At 48.1% G+C, this 22,452-nt stretch overlaps 5 non-coding genes across 5 annotated transcripts; all 5 read right to left on the bottom strand.

Moving 5' to 3' along the window:
• Nucleotides 1–3,299: 3,299 nt before the first annotated feature.
• On the bottom strand, nucleotides 3,300–3,381 carry Trnas-aga (transfer RNA serine (anticodon AGA)). The gene has a single exon. It is a non-coding gene; the product is annotated as a tRNA-Ser (tRNA).
• Nucleotides 3,382–3,458: 77 nt separating this feature from the next.
• Trnas-aga (transfer RNA serine (anticodon AGA)) lies at nucleotides 3,459–3,540 on the bottom strand. The gene has a single exon. It is a non-coding gene; the product is annotated as a tRNA-Ser (tRNA).
• Nucleotides 3,541–4,816: 1,276 nt separating this feature from the next.
• Trnas-aga (transfer RNA serine (anticodon AGA)) lies at nucleotides 4,817–4,898 on the bottom strand. Its single transcript has one exon. It is a non-coding gene; the product is annotated as a tRNA-Ser (tRNA).
• Nucleotides 4,899–5,928: 1,030 nt separating this feature from the next.
• Nucleotides 5,929–6,009, bottom strand: Trnap-agg (transfer RNA proline (anticodon AGG)). The gene has a single exon. It is a non-coding gene; the product is annotated as a tRNA-Pro (tRNA).
• Nucleotides 6,010–12,631: 6,622 nt separating this feature from the next.
• On the bottom strand, nucleotides 12,632–12,713 carry Trnas-aga (transfer RNA serine (anticodon AGA)). The gene has a single exon. It is a non-coding gene; the product is annotated as a tRNA-Ser (tRNA).
• Nucleotides 12,714–22,452: the final 9,739 nt, after the last annotated feature.

Below are 22,452 nucleotides of genomic sequence, written 5' to 3'. Positions count from 1 at the left end.
TCCCCAGTGACTGACATCTTCTCTGCTTCTTGGTCAGCCAGGTGTTCGAAGACGACTACGTAACTGTGTGGGCCCACCGCTCCCGGGCCAGACTGATTCAGCCATCTTCGCTCAGACTCGCCATGCTGCTTGTATTCTTCGGGGTAGCGCTACGTCTAATAAATAAGGACATCGCCTTCCTGCTGTCTACACCTCTGTCTACTAAGATGCAACACTGGTGGACACAGCTCTCTCCGGATGCTCCTCCTCACTGTCTTGTCCAGCGGCCGACCGAAATCACTGACTACCTCTCCACTCGCAACATGTCCACATCGTTTATGTTTTCCACATCGTTAGTCAAACGTCCCTACCATAGTATTTCTTCAATATTATTGCGCTTTGCGTACTTCACTTCCTCACTTAAGGCCCTTTTCGTGGGCATCTCCCCCGCTAGTAAACCTTCTGCGCACACACGTATTGTTGCTCCCCGGTAACGCTCTTTATCGATTGCTTCCAACTTGCTTTTTATTTGTGAGATGTCGTCGGTGAACGCGCCCGGCACTTCACATTCCAGTTGGAGCATGCGTTTAGACTACTCCTGAGTACGTTCTCACTCTTTATTTCAGCCCTTGCAATAATCTCTACCCTTTAGCGGACAGTTTACTAAATTCTTTTATACGTTCCCATCTATCTCCCCAGGCCATGCTTTCGTTACTTTTTTGTTTTTTGAAATCTTCCATCACGTCCTCGTTGTATATTTCATCACTTAAAAGTTTTGCATTTAGTTTCCATAGGACTCAGCTAAACTTCTTGAAGTTGCTTCTCCTCCCCCTGAGCAAGAACAAAACAAAACAGTGATCGCTGAAAGACACTTACTCAACGCTATAGCCCGTACAGTTGGGAGCTAAATCACCCGACAAATAAATCCCACCTACGTGGGCGTGGCTAGCCCTCTGAAAATGCGTGAACCGTAGCATGTTCTCCTTATCAGAGCAATGGGTGACGTCAACTCGGGTTTTTCTAGCAGTTCTGTCAGCTGCTGAGTACTGGAATCTAGCCACTTACTCGCGCCACATCGGTCTACCCTCTCGCAAACGCAGTTTTTTTAACTGCGAAAGCTTGCTCTGCAGCATAAAACGGTGGAGGCGGGTGTGTTTAAATGCACGTAAACAGGTAGTTTTCACTAAGAAAATCTAAAAGGCTCCGGTGATACGGCCCAAAGAGCCAGCGTCTGTAGTCGCGAGGCCAGCCTGGGTTGAGTCCCACACTATGTAGTACCTGCTGTCGGGAACGTTGGAGGCCACCGGAAGTCCACAGAAGATGGTGAATGTCTGCGGTCAATGCCGACGTGGTGCAAAATGGACATGTCCGGCCAAACGGAGCCCGTTAACCCGGGGGCCAGGTGTGGGTGACAGCTGGTGTAAGAGCAGCCCCGACGCGAATCCTTCGTAGCGCCACCTGCTGACGGCGGGTGAGCCCACGAGGGAGGTTTGATCCACACGGTGGAATAAGTGCGCGTGTGGAGCAGTTAAAATCACCATATAAAATGACATGCCTTTCGCAATCCCAAAAACGTTGGGTAGATTCAAAGAACACATTTCTCTCTCGGCACACCGTCGGTGCATAAATACACAATGCGCGAAAACTATACCCGAAATAAACAAAATTGCACACAATAAACCTACCAAACACACACGATACAACACTATCGATCTGAATACCAACATTATTTATAAAGAAGATGCAACACCCAACCGCACATCCCACTGCATGGCTTACACACGCAATAAAGCTGTTTGACAAAGGTTTTATCAGTTTTTCAGTCCTCTCTTCCCTTTCTATTTCCTTCGCCTGTATCGCCAGAACATCGATTTCTTCTTCGTACATTATTCTACGCAATTGACATTGTTTGTGCCTTTCTCCTTGGCATGGCACGTGTAGTGTGGCCATATGTAGCGGCCTTTGAAGTACTGAAGTACTTCAAAGGACGGGAACGGGAACGGGAAAGAAAGAAATGAACGGGAACGGGAAAGAAAGAAAGCAGACAGTACTGTTCGTCTCGTCAGCTTACATGCTGCTCGTATTCCTGTAATTGGGTCGCTCCTTTGGGGTGCGGCTGTGTGTGCTTTTTTTGTTTGGCGGGGTTGCTAAGCTCTACCAGGGCCTGCCCCGGCCATCGCTGCTTAACATCCTATCCAGGCGTCGTGCTTAAGTCCCGTAGCGTGAGCGTCGCACTCAGTACCCCCCTTCCCACCACCATTTTCTGCAGTCTGACTCAGGTGAATCCCGATCGCAACAAAGGACGGCCGTCTGTCACTCAGCCACGACTTCTCGCACCACTGCACCAGGTTGCCTTACAGTTCTCCCTAGCTATAATTCAAAATTAAAAAAAAGAAACGCAGCAGTATGCAGTCGACAGGATTCGAACCTGCGAGGGGAGACTACAATGAATTTCTAGTCCATCGCTTTAACCTCTCAGCCTCGACTAGTTTTTTTTTACTCCGTGGAAAACTGCACTTATAACAGACTACAAAAGTTATGAGTCATCCAAGACATCACTGCGGCCAAAATAAACCGCCCGCCAAAACCCCGGCAAGCAGACGCACCCGTCCAACAGATGCAGCCATTCTGGTGGGTCACTGCGCCGCATAAATGCTGCGCACCAACGCAGTTTGCTCACGAAAAATGGACTTCATTGGGCTAAGGCGTTAAGCGTGCCTGTCCGTCACGCGGCACTTCCACAAGCTATACAGCCACACCCACAGCACCAGGTTCACTTACACTGCTCCGTAGCTATAATTGAAAATTATATAAAAGAAACGCAGCAGAACGTAGTTGACAGGATTCCAACCTTGTCCTCGGCGCGCTAAGGTCTCGCACGAACGTCCGCATGGAAAAAATGGCGTTTAAACCACACCGACCTGTTGGCAGAACTGGAAAACTGACGGGGTAATCTCTAGATTCCTGGCCAAAAAACCTGTTTCCGCAGCCAGATACGGCCGCATTCACCACTCCTGAGGAGCCAAGCACCATGCGTCCGCAGACTAGCGCGGCCAGAAGCAGAATCCCACTCAGCAACGACTGCAGGTGCCCCAGTTGCAGACTGCATTGCACTGCTCCGCAGCTATCATTGATAATTCCCCAAAAGAGCCGCAGCCAGCACGCAGTCGATAGGATTCGAACATGTGCTGGTAGACACCAATGGATTTCTAGTCCATCGCTTTAACACTCAGCCACAACTGCTCGTTCCCAAGCGGCAGATTGCTTTACACTGCTCCGTAGCTGTCATTGATAATTCCAAAAAAAAGTCGCAACCAGAGCGCAGTCGACAGGATTCCCACCTGTGCGGAGAGACCCCAATAGATTTCTAGTCCATCGCTTTAACCACTCAGCCACAACTGCTCGTTCCGCAGCCGCAGATTGCCTTACACTGCTCCGTAGCTGTCATTGATAATTCCAAAAAAGACTCGCAACCAGCGCGCAGTCGACAGGATTCCCACCTGCACGCGGAGACCCCAATGGATTTCTAGTCCATCGCTTTAACCACTCAGCCACGACTGCTCGTTCCCCAGCCGCAGATTGCCTTCCACTGCTCCGTAGCTGTCATTGATAATACCACAAAAATTCTCCATCGCATGCCCCCGCGCGAGGGACACGAGTAAATGCAGAGCATTGGGGTCGTTTACGTGGCGTAGGGTTGGTGGTGGTGGTGGTGGCAGTTGTTGGTTGTAGTTCTTGGTGGTGGTAGTTTACGCATGTTCCCGACCGTGGTCAAGTTGTTGTCGAACCAGAGCCGGTCGCACACGTCGCAGCTGTGCCCGAAGCTCCGGTCCAGGAACTCGCGCTTGAAGTGGGCGTCGCCACCCCAACTCTCCCAGTGACGTGCCTGCGGAGCCCGCTGGCGTTCGCGGACGGCCTCCAGGGCGGCGTCTCGATGACGACGCTCGGCGGCCGCTTCTCGTGCGCGAACCGCGGGATCCGCGGCCCAACGCTGACGTGTAGCGGCCGCGTGTCGCGCACGAATCGAAGGGTCCGTGGCCCGACGCTGACAAGCAGACGCTGCTTCTCCCTGACGAAGGCCTGGATCCGCTGATCGACGTTGACGCTTGGCCGCGGCTTCTCATTCACGAAGGTCGGCGTAGGCGGCACGCTTACGACGCTTGCGTTCGGCGTCGGCAGCGCGCTGCCTAGTTTAAGGTACTAGTTGAAGTTCTTGCTTCCATCGCTTATCAACTGCGACCACCGACGAACGCAAGAGAAGAGAGCCCAGGAGTTGACTGAAGTGGAGCCCGTGCCAACCCGCCTTATAGAGGGTGGTCGTGTTGCGGTAACGTTTGTGTTTGGGGGGTTGGTGCTATCATGTGTACACCACGCAGCTATCACGCCGTTATCACGCCGCTGAGTCGCCAACGCACGCCGCTGACGACCCAGTCTGAATGAGTCAAGGATATAAGGCGCGTTCGTGGCCTTTGATTCGGTGTCGTTTTGTGGCGCAGTTGGTAGAGCAGCATGTACATTGCGTTCCGCCCGCAGGGACGTGGGATCGAAACCAGGCGCGGGTAACTGTTATTTCTTTTTCTTTTTATAGTGTAGGGGGAGGCTGCCTGCTGAGGACGCCGACGCACTGGTGACATCGTGAGTTATACAAATGCTCTGCATTTAAAATAGCCGCACCAGCACGCAGTCGACAGGATTCAAACCCTATGCGGAGAGACCCCAATAAATTTCTAGTCCATCGCTTTACACTCAGCCACGACTGCTGGTTCCCCAGCCGCGGATTGCCTTACACTGCTCCGTAGCTGTCATTGATAATTCCAAAAAAGATCCGCAACCATCACGCAGTCGACAGGACTCCCACCTGTGCGGGGAGACCCCAATGGATTTCTAGTCCATCGCTTTAACCACTCAGCCACGACAGCTGGTTCCCCAGCCGCAGATTGCCTTACACTTCTCAGTAGCTCTCATGGATAATACCACAAAAATAGCCGCAACCAGGACGCTGTCGACAGGATTCCCACCTGTGCGGGGAGACGGCAATGGAATTCTAGTCTATCGTTTTACCTATCAGACACGACTGCTCGTTCCCCAGCCGCATATTGCCTTACACTGCTCCGTAGCTGTCATTGATAATACCAAAAAATAGCCGCAACCAGCCCGCAGTCGACAGGATTCCCGCCTGTGCGGGGAGACCCCAATGAATTTCTAGTCCATTGCCTCAACAATCAGCCACGCCTGCTGCTTCCCTAACCGCAGATTGTCTTACACTGCTCCGTAGCTTTCACTTGATTTTTCCAAAAAAGAGCCGCAACCAGCACGTAGTCGACAGGTTTCCCACCTGTGCGGGGAGACCCAAATGGACTTCTAGTCCATCGCTTTAACCACTCAGCCACAACTGCTCGTCCCCCAGCCGAAGATTGCCTTACGCTGCTCCCTAGCTGTCATTGATAATACCACAAAAATAGCCGTAACCAGCACGCAGTCGACAGGATTCCCGCGCTCTGCGGGCAGACCCAAATGGATTTCTAGTCATCGCTTTAACACTCAGCAACGACTGCTGGTTCCCCAGCCGCAGATTGCCTTACACTGCTTCGTAGCTGTCATTGATAGTACCACAGAAATAGCCGCAACAGCACGCAGTCGTCCGGATTCCCACCTTTGCGGGGAGACCCTAATGAATTTCTAGTCCATCCCTTTAACACAAAGCCACGACTGCTCGTTTCCCAGCCGGAGATTTCCTTACACTGCTCCGTAACTGTCATTGATAATACCACAAAAATAGCTGCAACCAGCACACAGTCGACAGGATTCCCACCTGTGCGGGGAGGACCCAATGAATTTCTAGTCCATCGCTTTAACACAAAGCCACAACTGCTAGTTCCCCAGCCGCAGATTGCCTGACACTGCTCAGTAACCGTCATTGATAATTCCAAACAAGAGCCGCACCCAGCACGCAGTCGAGAGGGTTTGAACCTGTGCGGGGAGACCCCAATGGATTCCTAGTCCATCGCTTTTACACTCATCCACGACTGCTGGTTCCCCAGTCGCAGATTGCCTTACACTGCTCCGTAGCTGTGATTGATCATTCCAAAAAAGAGCCGTTACCAGCACGCAGTCGACAGGATTCCCACCTGTGCGGGGGGACTCCAATAGATTTCTAGTACATCGCTTTAGCCACTCAGCCACGACTGCTGGTTCCACAGCCGCAGATTGCCTTACACTGCTCCGTAGCGGTCATTGATAATACCACAAAAATGGCCGCAACCAGCACGCAGTCGACAGGATTCCCAACTCAGTGCGGAGACCCCAATGGATTTCTAGCCCATCAGTTTAACACTCAGCCACGACTGCTGGTTCCCCAGCCGCAGATTGCCTTACACTTCTCCGTAGCTGTCATTGATACTACCAAAAAAATTCCCTCGCACTTCCCCGAGGGGGAGAGGGTGTAAGTGCGAATGCACGGTTGTTGATTGCGCGATTACGGTGGATATCGTGATCTTGGAGTGGAGAGGAGGCGCCCAACACCCGCAGTCACTGAGCGGAGAGAGGAGGAGGAGAGTAGCGCCCGCCGTTACGGCGAGGGCTACGCGAGCGCCCTCACGCATCGGAATGCGGAGCGCCCGCTACGCGAGGATTCCCACCTGTGCGGGGAGACCCCAATGTATTTCTAGTCCATCGCTTTAACACTCATCCACGACTGCTGGTTCCCCAGCAGGAGATTGCCTTACACTGCTCCGTACCTGTCACTAATAATACCACAAAAATAGCCGCAACCAGCCCGCAGTCAACGGGATTCCAACCTGTGCGGGGAGACCACAATGGATTTCTAGTCCATCGCTTTAACACTCAGCCACGACTGCTGGTTCCCCAGCCGGAGATTGCTTTAGACTGCTCCGTAGCTGTCATTGATATTACCACAAAAATAGACGCAACCAGCACGCAGTCGACAGTATTCCCACCTGGGCAGGGAGACCCGAATGGATTTCTAGTCCATCGCTTCAACACCAGCCACCACTGCTGGTACCCCAGCCGGAGATTGCCTTACTTCTCCGTAGCTGTCATTGATAATACCACAAAAATAACCGCAACCAGCGCGCAGTCGCCAGGATTCCCACCTGTGCCGGGAGACACCAATTGATTTCTAGTCCATCGCTTCAACACTCAGCCATGACTGCTCGATCCCCAGCCGCAGATTATCTTACACTGCTCCGTAGCTGTCATGGCTAGTTCCAAAAAAGTGTCGCAGCCAGCGCGCAGTCGACAGGATCAGAATCCGTGCGGGGAGACCCCAATGGATTTCTCGTCCATCGCTTTGACCACTCAGCCACGACTGCTCGTCCCCCAGCCGCAGATGGCCTTACACTGCTCCGTAGCTGTCATTGATAATTCCAAAAAAGAGCCGTAACCAGCGCGCAGTCGACATGATTCCAACCTGTGCAGGGAGACCCCAAAGAATTTGTAGTCCATCGCTTTAACCACTCTGTTTTTATTTCCATATTTGACAGACAACAAGCACGCAAAGCAAGAAAAACAGGTACACAAAGCTGTAACATAGATTGATAAAACTGCTAACAGCCTTTTGTTAGCAGAAAATGGCTAAAACTGCGTAAGGTTTCTCAGCGACTCCATTACTGGAAACAATTCCGGGCGGTCAGGCTGAATCTTCCAAAGCTCTACAATCAAACGAACAGTTTCTCCAAAGTATTCCTTGGAACGCTTAGCATCAACATCGCGGTGGCATATAGCCAAGCGAGATATCCAAATGCCGTGCAGGGCCAAAACCATCACCAAATTGTACGGCAACCCGCAATCATTCTCGATGGGTATAAACCTGATTCCGTAGGCGTCTAGAGGGAAATCTTTCTTTAAAGTCCGCTGAAGCACGTCCCAAAAAAAGACCCCATCCCAACTTTCGACAAACACGTGTTCTACTGTCTCCGGTTTTTTGCACGGATAACAGTCGATCCCCCAGGGAACGTGCAGTCCTTTCTCTTTTCGCCATTTTTTGACTGGTAGGACACCCGCGTGGAGCTTAATAAAGAACGTTTTAATCCATGGCAGTACCACGATACATTTCACGCGTTTAAGCACATCCGGGCCTGGTCCTGCACGATGCATTGACCGGTACAGTGGAACTGGAAATACACAGTCAACGCGATCATTATACAATATTTTCCGCGTAACGCTAGATAGGTATTCCAGCGTGAAGCGGGCACGTAAAAACTGGGTCACGTGAACAACTTCCCGGAAGTATCCTTTCATTGTCAAGACAGGGAAACGTGCTGACGCTATAACAAAATCGGGTAACACCACAGACAATTTCATTTGGCAAACAGTACGCAAAAAGGGGTCTTTTACATCCCGAAGGAAGAGAAAACGATTGACAACCTGTCGCAAAAACAAATGAGACAAGGAAAGGCCCCCGCGACGCACGCGCCAAAACAAGTTTGTTCGACTTGTTTTTTCCCACGTGGACTCCCAAATCAACACGGCGAAAACGCGGTGCAACGCCTGCACATGCGCACGCGAACAGTGTAACACCTGGAGCACGTACCATATTTTGCTTATCAAGAACACATTGCAGACAGAGCCTCTTGCAAAAATGGAGAGCCCAGTGCCTTGCCATTTTTCTGCTTTATCGCGCAATTCAGCTGTCTGTCTGCGCCAATAGGGATCACTGTCCTCGTAGTTTTCGAGAGGCACACCTAGGTATCTGGTTGGCGTCGTCTGCCAGCTTATACTTTCAAACACCTCTGGGGCATCTTCCCATTGGCCGTGCCAGAAACCTAAACATTTTTGCCAGTTCACGCTGGTAGCACTGCATTTACAAAAGGCCTCTAGGTTCTTTACAGCGCCGCTTATCTTGCTTTAATCAACAAAGAAAAGAGCAATGTCGTCAGCATAGGCCAACATACGCACCTCACACGACTGTAGTTGAAAGCCGTTGATGGTTTTGCTTCCATTAATACTCAAACAAAACGCTTCTACATATACTAACAAAAGCAATGGGGACAACGGGCAACCCTGACGTACGCCACGTTGAACCTGCACTGATTTGCTGAGCGACTTGTTCACAACAAGGCTAGTTTAACACCCACTATACGCCATACGGACTTCCTGAAGAATAACAGCCGCTACATTTATGTGCTCTAACATCGCTATAAGGAGCTCGTGTGATACCTGATCGAACGCCTTCTCCAGGTCTACCTGGAGCATTGCTAGAGAACCTTGAGTGCTGTCGCAACACTCAAGAACACTTCGAGCAGTATGAATGATCGTAACTATTGACCGCCCCTTTATACCGCATGTTTGATGTGGTCCAACGATGGCCTTAATGACAGACTGCAAGCGGCTAGCCAATTTCCAATAATATCTTGTAGTCTACATTAGTTAGACTGATTGTTCGATACCCAGATATAGCTCAGAGTTTGGCGTCATCATCTGACTTAGGAATAAAAATGGTGTGCGACACAAGAAAAGGCGGTGGGAAAACACCATTATGATAATCCCCAGCGCATAAAGTACATAACACCCGACTTAGGCACTCTTAAAACTTTTTCTAGAATGCAGCGCTTAGCCGATCGGGGCCAGGCGTCTTTCCTGGGCTCAACTCCTCTATACCTTTTCTTACTTCATTCTCTGTTGTGTCTGTTTCGAGCAGTGCTGACATCTCTTTGTTTAGGCATGGCAACAATCTCAAATTCATCCTTAAACGCCATGATATCAATAGCGTGACACCCGCTGCGGTCGCTCAGTGGCTAAGGCGTTGCGCTGCTGAGCACGAGGTCGCGGGTTCGATTCCCGGCCGCGGCGTTCGCTTCTCTGATGGAGGCGAAAAGCAAAAACGCCCGTGTGTTCGGGATTTCGGCGCACGTTATAGATCCCCAGGTGGTCAAAATTAATCCGGAGGCCTCCACTACGGCGCGCCTCATCGCCTGCGTTGCGTCGGCGCGTTAAACCCCACAATCAATCAATCAATCAAATCAATCAATCAAATCAATAGCGTGACGTGCAAACAGATTGTCATAAAAGTTACAAAAACAGCGTTCTATGCTGGCTTGGTCCTTGTACAAGACGCCTTCGCTTTCTATTTCCGCTATCGCATTTCTGCGAGCGTACTTTTTCTCAGAGCATGAGGCTCTGTTGGTCGGCGCCTCTCCTAGCAGCACCTTTTCTGCTCTTGCACGAACAAGCGCGCCATGATATTTGCCCTTATCTAAGACCTCGAGCTGTTCTTTACATTCTGTATGTCATCTCTGCACGTCTCCGGCGATTTACATTCTTCTACAATAGAGCGTCGAGATGACTTCGTAGCGTGGCTTCTTTCTTTTTCTCGTCGTTCTTTATTGCAGAATGACGTTCAATGGCTTTTAGTTTGTTTAACCTCTTGTTTCAACAACTACCACTTCAGAATGAAGCTCGTCACAACTGCGCTGCTAAATGAGGCCCGTGCGCATGCGTCAACGGCCTCGACGAGTTGATCATCTTGTAGAAGTTTGTTGTTCATTTTCCACAAACCCCACGAGAACGCGTTTCCACGTTTAGTGGCCCTGCCTAGTGTTAACGACACCAGACAATGATCGCTAAAAGAAACTTGGGTCAATTCGTAATTGTCACATTCAGGTACGAGTTCTACAGAAAGTTACACCCTGTCGAGCCGCGCATGACTATTTTCCTGAAAGTGCGTATAGCGAACGGTGTCTGCATTGCTCATGCTATCACCTGCATCTTCCAAGGCGCAGCCGGCTACTATCTCAATCAGTACCACCGTACTGGCGTTTCTGAAATTGGTCGTGCTGCTTTTGTCGCGCGCTGAGCAAAGACAATTATAATCGACCACTAAAATTAAAAGCTGTTCCGCCTCACACCATGGACGCATTTCTTCAGAGAAAGCCTTCCTTTCGGCTGTATTGGTGGGCCCGTAGACACATATTACAGGCCATTCATTGGAACAACACTCGAAGTCGCACACAACATACCGCCCGTTTCCCGAGGCGGGGATGTTCTTTATAGCCGCCCCTACGCTTCTCCGAATTAAAAGGGGGCAACCCGCAGATAACCCGACCGCATGCGACACGCGCACATCACAGCGCGCAATAACGGGCCGCACCATTCCATCCGTCTGGTCCTCCCTCCCTACCTTTTTCTCTTGCAAGGCCACAATGTCCAAATCCTCATCTGTTACGAGTCGATACACATGATTTTGTCGTCTCCAATCCGAAAATCCCCTGACATTAAGCATGGCGATGCGCATTGGTTTGCTCAAGTAAACCATGTTAAAAGGATCGCGACTACCTTTCGCAGAGACGTGCCTGCTATGTGGGCGGAGCCGGAATTTTTGTTGGGTCTGGGGGGGCGTTGGGCTTCGGCTTAAAGCTCGGTCGTCTCCCTGAAAACGCATTAGCCGGAGGCTCCTCGTTGCTGGTGAGTCCGTCATCTTGCCCGGTGTCATTACCTTCGCGCTGTCGCTTTGCGGCGGCACCACTAAGGTCCAATTGCACGGCTTCCGCTGCGGTAGCCGCCGCCTCCGTCGTCTCGTGACATGACTGTCCCGTGCCGTTGGCCTCGTTCGACGTGACGTGAGGGGGAGGCGCCTTCGGCTGGACCTGCTGCTCCTCTTCAGGAACGCGCTGGCCAGCCTCGGCTTCGACCCGCCCCGCCGATGTCGGCTCCTTCACCGCCTTGTCGGTGGCCTCTGCTGCGGTCTCCTCCGCGTCTACATCGTCCATGAGGTTTTCGAGGAGGTCGTCGTCCCTCGCTGGTCCTGTGACGCTGGCGTACGACTTAACGCAGGTGCTTGCGTCATGCCCGAAGCGACGGCACGAAGAACACTTCGGCACCTTGCGTTCACGCCTAACGTGCCCCTTGTGGTTGCAACGCAAGCACTGCGGAGCCCTTCCGGCGACGACGACGAGGGCCTTGTCCCCCGCACAGGAAGTTCACGCAGCAGGTCGTCGGCACTCACGCCCGCCTTCAACTTGATAACCGTACGAAGCGTCAAGCCCTTGTCCTGGATGCCTTCGACGCGCCACCGCTCCCTGCGCACCTCGCCGACAAATCCGTAGGGTGCCAGCGCAGCGCGAACGGCGTCGTCCGGCACATTGTGCAGCAGCCAGTGTAGCTTCAGGCGGGCTTCTTGATTAGAAGGGTCGATAACAAGGCACCGACGATCCTTCACCTTGATATCAGTGAGTGCCGAAATCTTCTTCACACTCTCCCCCGACTTGAACGTCACTGCCCAGGCGTGACACAACTGGTACGGCCCCCATGCTACAACGTCGGGGATCAGTTCCAGAAAAGCCAAAACGTCCAGAAAGTCCTAAACACGGTAACGCCGGGCACGGATGCCGGCATGAAGAAAAACCGTGTTTAAAACTGACTGACCTGAGGGAAACTGTGGCAAAAGTACTTGATATTCCTCGGCACCCTGGGCAAGAAACCTGTTACCGCGGGCCGAAAGGCCTGCTGAAGCCGCTCCTTGGGTGGAGCTCGATATTCTGCGACCGCACGCTAGCGCAACCGGTAGCAGAATCATCGCTTTAACCACTGAGCCACGACTACTCGTTCCCCAGCCCGCGGCCGTGCCCAGCCGCAAATTGCCTTACACTGCTCTGTAGCTGTCATTGATAATTCCAAAAAAGAGCCGCAACCAGCCCGCAGTCGACAGGATTCGTACCTGTCCCGGGAGACCCCAATGGATTTCTACTCCATCGCTTTAACTACTCAGCCACGACAGCTCGATCCCCAGCCGCAGATTGCCTACACTGCTTCGTAGCTCTCATTAATTATTTTAAAAAAGAGAAGCTCCAGAGGAGCAAGAGTGGCGACCTCCTACAATTCCTCCTAGACAAAGAAGACGCCATTCACTGTGACCTTGAGCGTACTATTTTGCTTTCGCACTTCTACTTCTTTCCCAGTAGGCAGCTGAATACATGCGAAACAATAAGCTGTTTTCACAAAATATGGACTTTTCTACATGTGCTTGTACAGATCATGAGATCTGGATGTCTGTATCGTTTATAAGCTTTTAAAAAAATGGTGGCATTGGGCTAACGTAAAGGCGGGCATATTCGACCTTCGTACTGTTTCAAATATTAAACTAAAGATTTCGGCAAAAAGTAAATTTTGGGCAGAAAGAAAAACCACGCAACCATGAAAAAAGTTGTAGGGGGCCGCCGGAACATTTATCAGTGCAAATATCCAGTACACTTCCCAACTCCCTTTAAAACCTCAGTGTTCAGCCTTCCTTCAGCGGAGATCGCCCTGCTCTTTCAACGTACATGTTTAATTTGCGACCCGCTTCTGCATTACTATGAAAGCCTTCGAAAGCATTATAAATACTCCAACGGAGATATAATTCTCCTGTAACTCTAGGCATTTTGATTCATGTGCCTCCAACAATAAATGCTAAAACGTTAATGACATTCTTCTTCAGAGAACCAAGGCGATCAGCGAGTTTCCCACATTGAAGTACGGATCAACACCTGCGTGTACATGTTCGCAGGGTGAGTTGTTTAACCGAGTTATTTGCCAAAGTAGTCACATAGATATCTATTAAATTGTTTGGTAAGTACCAGGTGCAATTTCTGCAATACGTAAAGCAAGACATGGCGGACGGTAGTGAACGAAGTTCGGTGTATTTCATGTATTGTTCTCGGTAACACTCGTTAGCATTAGTGCGTTCAGCGGTAGCTGTTTGTATCACGCTTGGTATAGGAAAAATATTTTCATACTAACAGGCCTGGGAAAAAGACTAAAACAGTGTCTAGAAAGCGGTAAAAAAAACCAAACAGCGTATTGAAAGGGGTACTTTGAGCGTATTCATTAAACAGTAGTTCCGGGCAATTCATCTGTTGCTATGGAATGTATTCTGTTGATTATTGATTCATTGTGGGGTATAACTTGGCGACGCTACACACGCTTTTAGGCGAGGCGTAGTGAAACGCTCTGTATTAATTTTGACCACCTGGGGATCCTGAACGTGCACGCAAATCTTCATCACATCGGCGTATTCGCTTTTCACCTCCATCAGGAAAGCAGCCGCCACCGCGATTCGAACCCGCGTCTTTGGGCTCAGCAGCACAACAACTCAGCCACTCCACCACATCGGCGGGTGAAATGTATCCCGTGAAATTAAGTTAACATTCACCCGAAACTGACATTCACTGTTATTACACATTCAATCGAAGTTAACCTTCATTCGTGAGTGTTAGCTTTCCTTTAGTGAGGTATAATATTTATTCGAAGTTAGCCACTGAGCCACCGCTAAATCTTCAGTGAGCTCTAATATTTATTCAAAGTTAGCCACTGAGCCACCGCCAAATGAATATTAAGGCGTTCTCCTGCGTAGCCAAGCACGCAGGTTAGATCTCGGCTGTGGTGGCTGCTTTTCAGATGGAAGCAAAAATGCCCGTGCGTCGAGCTTTCGGCGCGCGTTATAAGTAACCAGTTGGACATATTTAATCTGGAGCCTTCCACTGTATCGCACCTTACAGCCTAGATGTAGCTTCGGCACGTTAAGCCCCATAATCAATCCAAAACTGCTTCAATGACTAAATTTTCTACACCCCTTCAAACTGTTTTTGATATATGTGTAAGCGATTCAGAGAAAAGGCAACCACACGAAGAATTTTTGTGGTTATCAGACAAGTGGAAGATTACAAAAGCAACACCATTTTCATCTTTAAGAGGCACAGCTTGAAAACCCATAGCGCGTCCGCATTTTGTACCGAAGAAGAATAATCATTTCTTCTCAGATTAGTCGCATTTCAGTTTCTAAATCGTATTGCCTGCAGGTGAGACGGCACTGCCCATTCGATTGCAGCAGCTCTCTATTTACTGCGATGCACCCAGATATCCACGACAGACTGAGAGAGCATCTTCGTGCCACAACCGGAACGAAGGTGAGATAAAAATACTGCGCATACCGCAGAATCCATGCCTTCTGTATGTTCATTCTTGCCCTTTTTTGTTTTCAGGGGAACCTCTCCTATGAGGCCACAGGACAACTGAAGTACCTAGAGATGGTGTTAAAAGAATCAAAGCGGGTCTATTATCAAAATGTTAGGTGGGAGTGATTTTTCACCCTACCTTCGTAAAAGCAACTAATTGTTAAATATCAAGGATTTTTCTGCGGTTTATGGCCGGCCCAAGCAGTTGATATTATTTTTGTGGTTTAAAAATGAGAAATTGTATATACGTGGCCAGCGACTACGACATGGAACAGCAACCGAGCATAGCTCTTTATGACTCACGAACATGGTAGTGGTAAGTATCATTTGTATGAGAATATTTTTGTACAAAAAAGGCACTTGTCACCATCATGTAAATATTGTTACAAAGAAGCAGCCTCATTTCCGGTGTGCTTACAGGAATCTCGTTAGCGTTGAAATTCGAAAGGTCGCGATCATCATTCAGGTTCTGAGCATTATCTTCCTCTTGGTTGGGTTGGGCGTGTGCGTGCGCGTCTGTGTGTGTGTGCGTGCGTGTGTGTAAGTGAGTGAGTGAGTGAGTGAGTGAGTGAGTGAGTGAGTGAGTGAGTGAGTGAGTGAGTGAGTGAGTGAGTGAGTGAGTGAGTGAGTGAGTGAGTGAGTGAGTGAGTGAGTGAGTGAGTGAGTGAGTGAGTGAGTGAGTGAGTGAGTGAGTGAGTGAGTGAGCGAGTGAGTGAGTGAGTGAGCGAACATCCAGACCTAGGTTTGCGAGGCGTGCCGGCAATTTCTGTGCCCTAGGCGAGCACCTTTCAAAAGTATTTGAAGCCAATCACCAAAAGTCACAGGGGTTAGTGTGCTCGAAAACGTTCAGAACGACGCGTATCATATGTCCGTTCAATCGATACGATGACCTTTTGGGAAAGGTACTCTCCGGAGGGGGAATGTGGGGCGGGTCTTCTTCGAAGTTTTTAAATAAAGCAGAGTGCTCTATTGCATGCGCAGGGCACTTCATGGAAAATTATCTGACGTCGACAAGTACACCACACGTTTAACGGGCGTTGAATATTATCTCGTAGCTACTGTTCGGTTGAGAATCATCGGACATGTTGAGAATTTTCCTAATCATCCACAGTTGCCAGTGCATGACCCAGCTGCCATGCTGCATAGCCAAGCTGCATAGTGAATTACCTCGAAATACCAGTCCTCTGTCACTAGAACCCCACCACCGTGCTGATTAGGAAGTACCTGGTGGGCTGGTGTAATGGTAACGTAAAAGAAGCAGTAGTGAGCCTGTTTCCAAGTAACAATTTGGAAATTACGTAGAAAATCGTTTCCGTAACGAAAAATCGTTTCCGTAACGAATATGTGGCCTTGCACCTGCATTGCGTATTACAGCGCTACAATCAAATTAAAAATGAGACATCTAAACATTACTAGTTCATCTTGAAACGTTTTGCAAACATGCTCCGAGTTTAAACCTTGTGCGCCCATTCCTACAGAAGTATTAAAAACCCTTTTCGAGATAATAATTGCTATCCCACCTAACTAAAATAATTAATAGGCCGCAAAATTACAACAACTAAAAAATATTCCGCACGCTTTTTTATGTTTTTTCTGCAAACATTTGTTGATAAAAAGCTAGTATTGTCCACCTTTACCCATAACAGGTGCACAACGATGTGAAGAAATTATATTTTATTTTCTCAGTTTCTTTAGAACAGGATAGCTTCAATAAACACATACAGTAACTGTGCAAAAGTATCCTCATTTCGCCACGGACGTATAATCGTTTGTTGGTTTTTTAATGGCCGCTGGACAGGAGAAACTTACAACCGCCTGTGCTGCCATAGACCTAAAATATAGTCGAGAAAAAAACGTAAACCCAGTTCCACCCAGTGCGAAATCTGCTGAAACAGCTGAGCGGACGTTCTCTTGTACCCGCTAGAGCGTCAATGGGCGGTCGCCCGGGAACGCCAGCGCAGTCGCCTCGCAAATTCTACGGTTCGCGCCAAGGGATCGGCGTCTAAACGTCAGTGGCTGGAGGCTCGCTCCCTTAGTGGGAGGGGGAAGCACCCACTCCTACGACATTACTACGCCTTCTATCGGTTGGTCTGGGAACCATTTAGTGCGACATCCCAAGAAGGTCTGGGAAGCTGTTCCTACCTTTGTGCACGTAGGAAGAAGAAGAAGGAAGGAGAAGCGGCCCTTCCTAAAGCGGCGAGATAACGTCACAAGCGCTGTGCTTAAGCTAAGCTAGCGGCATCTGTCCTTGGAAGACAAACTGCCTAGCCGCCTCGATATTCATCTTCCTCCGCAGCCCTGGAATGAATTGTGGGCGCTATCATTTCGTCTATCAGGCGCTGCTACCATCTCCTTCGCCATCGCAGCTACGAAGCTTTGTAGTCGATGTTGGCTTTCATTGTGGCATTATCTGGCTGCTCGCCCGCGCTTGCCACAGTGGACGTTTTGCCTCCTGTATATATAGTCTTGCTCCGTGCCCCTGCATGACGCAGGACCTACACCAGACGGACTAAAGGGCTCGACCTACAACAGCTCCGTTGTTTAAATAAATAGTTACTCCGCGAGTATATGGTTACCGATAAATTCAAGGACAGTGCCAGACCAAGCGCGCTCTTTGCTTAGGCATGCATCTCTTTTAACGTTTTTCCACCTTTGTGACAAGGCGTAGCGTACAGGACTACGAGTACAACGGGATTTGAATTCCCAAAGGCTTAAGCATTTTGACTGCAACAAGCTGCATGTACCAAGATTCTGAAATTTGGAGTGATCCCTACCTTTTTGACCCACAGAGGTAAGGACTTCTCAGTCACAATACCACACAGAATATGAGGACAACAATAGCAGCAATATCTCCGAAAAGTTGCGCTATTTATTCTTTTGCAGTTTTGTTGGACTTAGCCTTTAAATGGTTCCTCGGGCCATCACCGGCGTACCGCATGTTGCATCTAGCTGTAACCGGCTCTTCTTGCCACATGATCTCCTGTGACTCTCAGCCAGAGACAAAGCACTTTATAAAAATACTTTTGAACTAAACATGTAACAAAACACATTGCAAACCACCTGCGAAATCGAACGCAATTCAAGTGCAAAGAAATTTAATTACCACAGCGTATTTGAGGCGTTTTGAGCACGGAATATCAGAAGCATTATGCACAGAATACAGTATATTCTGCCTTGTGACTGCGAATACATCGGTAGCGCTTGCAGACGGAAATTGTTATTGCTTGGCAACTACGGAATCAATACTAAAGCACCATCACTTCAATGCACTGTTCTTCCTTCAGCACTGTTACATTAGGGCATTTTTCTCAAAGTAAAAAGCACCCACAGTCCCAGGTTCGCTATCGTCGCCATAAAAAATCACTAGCGTGTGTTTTACAGAACCATGCACCAACTGCAAACGTGCACCTCGCTACTCATCCGACAAGCCTGGCTCGTAAGCAACTCCAAGACAAAATGAATAAATGGCATAAACAGCGTGCGAAAACTGTACGTCGCAGTCACTGTTAGAAGTAACACGGCAGCGCGTGGAGAGATCTGTAGTTCGCCACCACCGGTGCAACGCGAAGGACTGCGTAACCTTAGCGCAGTTAAACACACGTGTGCCCATGATTGCGCACGGCAGCAACAATCCCGTGGCGCTATGCGTGGCTATACTCATGGCACAATTCGTGGGACTACTCGGCACTCTTACCTCTGACAGTAGCCAGGTCTGCACATGTTGTAGCGCATAAAAACGGTAGATAGATTTCAGGTAAAGTTTATTCATGCCCGTTCATTTAGTTAGGAACGCTCGTTGGGAGGGTTTTACGATTAAGCGAAAAAACGTGGCAGTACCATGCCGGCACGTGCGGGAGGAAAACCAACCACAAAAAGAACAGAACTCCCGCTGGCACAGTTTCAGGCAGGAGTCGCGCGAGCACTGCGTAGGCGAAATGGTGAGTTGCATTGAGTAGCAGTAAATAGCCCATTATGGCTATTTACTGCTACTGCCTTTCACATTGTGTGGAACGACTTTTTTTTTACGTGAAATTGAAAGTCACTATTTGCTTGTATCAACAAAAAAGTTTACTTCGTTGTACCAAAGAAATTGACGCACCCAAAACAGGAAGATTTTGCGCACGTGCTGCGAAAGCATGTTCTCGCACAGTTACCACAGTATATCGACACCGACGCTACCCAGCCTTTTGAGACGTAACCACCGCCTTAACTGACATCATCAGTACCATTTTTTGGTGTCAACTGCAGTTTCCGCCCTCTGCCGAAGTATTGAGTGATAATCAGTGGCCCCAGTGGATTGCTCAATGCAACTGTCGATATTTACCTCTGAAGAAATAAGAGCTGTGTGCACACCCGCAATGCACTCGCTTCATACTCTCACTTTTTCAGGAAGGCAACAATTCCCTCAGAAAATTATCTATTGTCATGGGCTACCACATCCCCTATAAGAAAACCACGCGCATGGGGTATTTATCAAACTTGCTCAAGCTTAAATCCACATCGACAAGTACATCCTTCATATAAACAGTTAGACACCATCAAATACTGTACCATCTCACAAGGAGTCATTCCACTTGGTGCACTTTTTCATCATCGTACATAAATTATTGTCACTGCATACGTCAGCCCCGAACCCCCACCTACTCTATGCAAACACTTGAGTGGGACCTCTCTTTTTTTATAAAAAGATCGCATTTAAGCTTTTTTTATTTGGAGGAGAATACCTCAGGTCATAAAGATCACCGAGGCACTAGCCATCGGAGATGTTACTTGCTTTCCCTAATAAGAAAGCCGCGAAATTATCTTTTTAATCATATCTACATGCCGACTACATTAGATCAATACCATTGCAAATATTTTTCAGACTTCCTTCTTGGTGACATAAATTTAAGCGTCCGTAGACCCTGATGGCTCATAAATAGCGCAGCGACTATATCTGTATTGGTCTTACCCTGTATTATAAAGAAGCACTAAATACAGTTAGGTAGAATCATTAAATTAGGACAGCTACCGTTTGGCACACATGAACACATCTTTGAATCAAATAAACTCACATGACGAAAAAGAATCTCGTTCCAAAAACCGCCTGTGATCCTAAGAACAGATGTTGTGATTAACGTGGGCTGAACCTCTAGAATTCCCGCCTTTGTTTAGTAAACCGTATACAAAAAGTTCGAATCACCCGCACTATAAACGTAACTTAAAATCATGAATAAATGGTGTGCGTGTGACGCTACAGATTTATATGCTAAGTTAAGAAAATAACTGTGAGGCGTCAAGTGCGACCCTTCATAAATTTATTTTATGTTAAGTTCGAAAGCTGCACTACAGCGGAGACTTACAATTCAGTATCACACCTCACGAACAGGGCATAAATGCTGTAGGTAATATCTGAGATTCATAACTGGTCTACCCATTTCAATTCATCAGTCGAGCGCAAATACTGTAACAGGGCCTTTTACGCCTAAAAGGCAAACTAAATGCACAATTTACACTTTTAATGACGTTTCACGTCACCAGACGAACAACAAGACCCCAAAAACATTCACCACAATACGTCACTGCTTCATGATACACCCTATCAGTACTATGGACCGCTCTTTCCTCAGCTGACCCTAGACCACATTCTTAATCAGAAAACAAGTGGAAAACTGCAACAAAACATACTAAACGTCCTTGCTGCGAAGGTGCACTCATGATCTACACTGACGAATAGTAAAAGGAGCAATGCAGGACAGCTGTGTGGGACGCTCTGGCATCTAACTCTATTGACATTCGGTCATTGCTATGGGATACTCGATTAAAGGAACATATGTCGAAAAAGTTATCATCACACAGAATTTTATTTTTTCATAGCATACTCTCCTTTCTACTTAAAAAACAGAACTTACCCACATTTTTTCCTAACTTTGATAAAGTTGTGGCATGCCCTCCAGTAAAAAAGATTTAACCTATCCAAGGCATGTTTCAACAGAATATGGACGTTATCACCACGTCTCTGACTCGTAAGTTAGAACAACGAAATCATTCACATAGTTTTTCTGCTTCAATACTACTGTTTTATGGTAATATCTACCGACATTACGCAAGTTCAGTTGCAAAAGTGCTCACAAGCAAAATGCATAACTCACGCTCCGGTGAGTGCGATTCGTTCACATCACTTGAATTATTTGTAAAGGTGCGGTGGTAGATGGCATGTCCTTGACCCACAGGGAAAATAACGCATCTACGTCTTTGCTGCCAATCTGTTAAACACTTTTTAATCGTCACCTATCATTCCCATCAGGAAGAGTCCAAAATACATCAATACTTTCAATGGGCCCTATTAAGATTTAGTCATTTTTATAGGTGTCTGTTTATGAAAGACACTCCAAAAAATATTGCACACAGTATTTGGAATTCCCTGGATTAGTCAGAGAGATAAATTCTTCTTTACAACATTTCCAATTGCATGCCGCCAAATTCCATAGATGTGCGTCTTCTTGGACGCCGTTCTGCATTTTATATCAAACACATTATTTTAAATGAAGCTTCAATGGCTAGGGTTTCATGTATTTTTTAAGTCCCAGAACAAAACCTCCCTATGTTCCACGTCTTTTTGAAGCGCAAGGTGTTGAAAAACGACCGCTCCGGTGAATTTGCAATAACACGAGGTCATCACCAAAGTGGCACTCCGTTAAAAACAGGATTTTATCGTCAAACGTGTACGCCTCATCACTACGATATGCATCTTCATCACATATTGGTTATTAAAGGGCATCATTTGCAAGGTCAAGGCATGTCTTCGACATTAAGCTTATACGCCTCATTCTTGCATATGCAGTATTGCTAGAATAATTATCAATTAGGCATATTTTAACACTAGTTAAGTACGAATAAAGTTTTATGCGTATATGTTCGTGTCCTCATAGCCATTTCTGCAGTCAGGCGACAAAAGACGGAAATTGCTGATACCTTAAACTTAAATTGTGATCCACCTTTATGTCCCGTGATAAAACGCTTCACCGGTTATAGCTACAGTAAGCCACAGATTGTTTCCACATTTAGGGGGTGTGATGCATGAGCAAAGGACCCTCGGCTTTCTAATTCTGAGAATAAACATTTAAAAAGAGTGAACACTTTAAAACGAAAAGCGTCATAACCGCACGTCCCCCTCTCTCTTTCACCAGGTTCAATGAGTACAACAAAAACAACATCCATCCCGCTTGTTTGCTGCCGTTTGGAAATGGGCCGCGCACCTGTGTAGGCCGTGCATTTGCCTTCCTCAATGTGAAAGTTTCCGTAGCCACGCTCGTGTCAAGGTTCAGCATACACGTCGACAAACAGCGCCACAAGGCACGCTCGTTTATTTTTCCTCTAAGCACTCTGAATACGATAAAAAAACCCAGAGCTTTCAGTTTTACAATAGGCCAGGAAATGGCAGAGGGCTCAGATTGTTCGGAAGCTGCAACACTTTCTTCATCTTTTTTTCGAAATTTTAAATGCTCGGAGAAAGTTGTGAGCTAACACATGCAGTACTTGCATG

Source organism: Haemaphysalis longicornis, unplaced genomic scaffold (assembly GCF_048455015.1).
Source record: "Haemaphysalis longicornis isolate Haplotype H1 unplaced genomic scaffold, Haemaphysalis longicornis Haplotype H1 scaffold_2, whole genome shotgun sequence".
In the NCBI taxonomy this organism is placed as follows: domain Eukaryota; kingdom Metazoa; phylum Arthropoda; class Arachnida; order Ixodida; family Ixodidae; genus Haemaphysalis; species Haemaphysalis longicornis.
The sequence above is the reverse complement of the archived record's forward strand: the minus strand, read 5'-3'. Positions and strand labels throughout refer to the sequence as shown.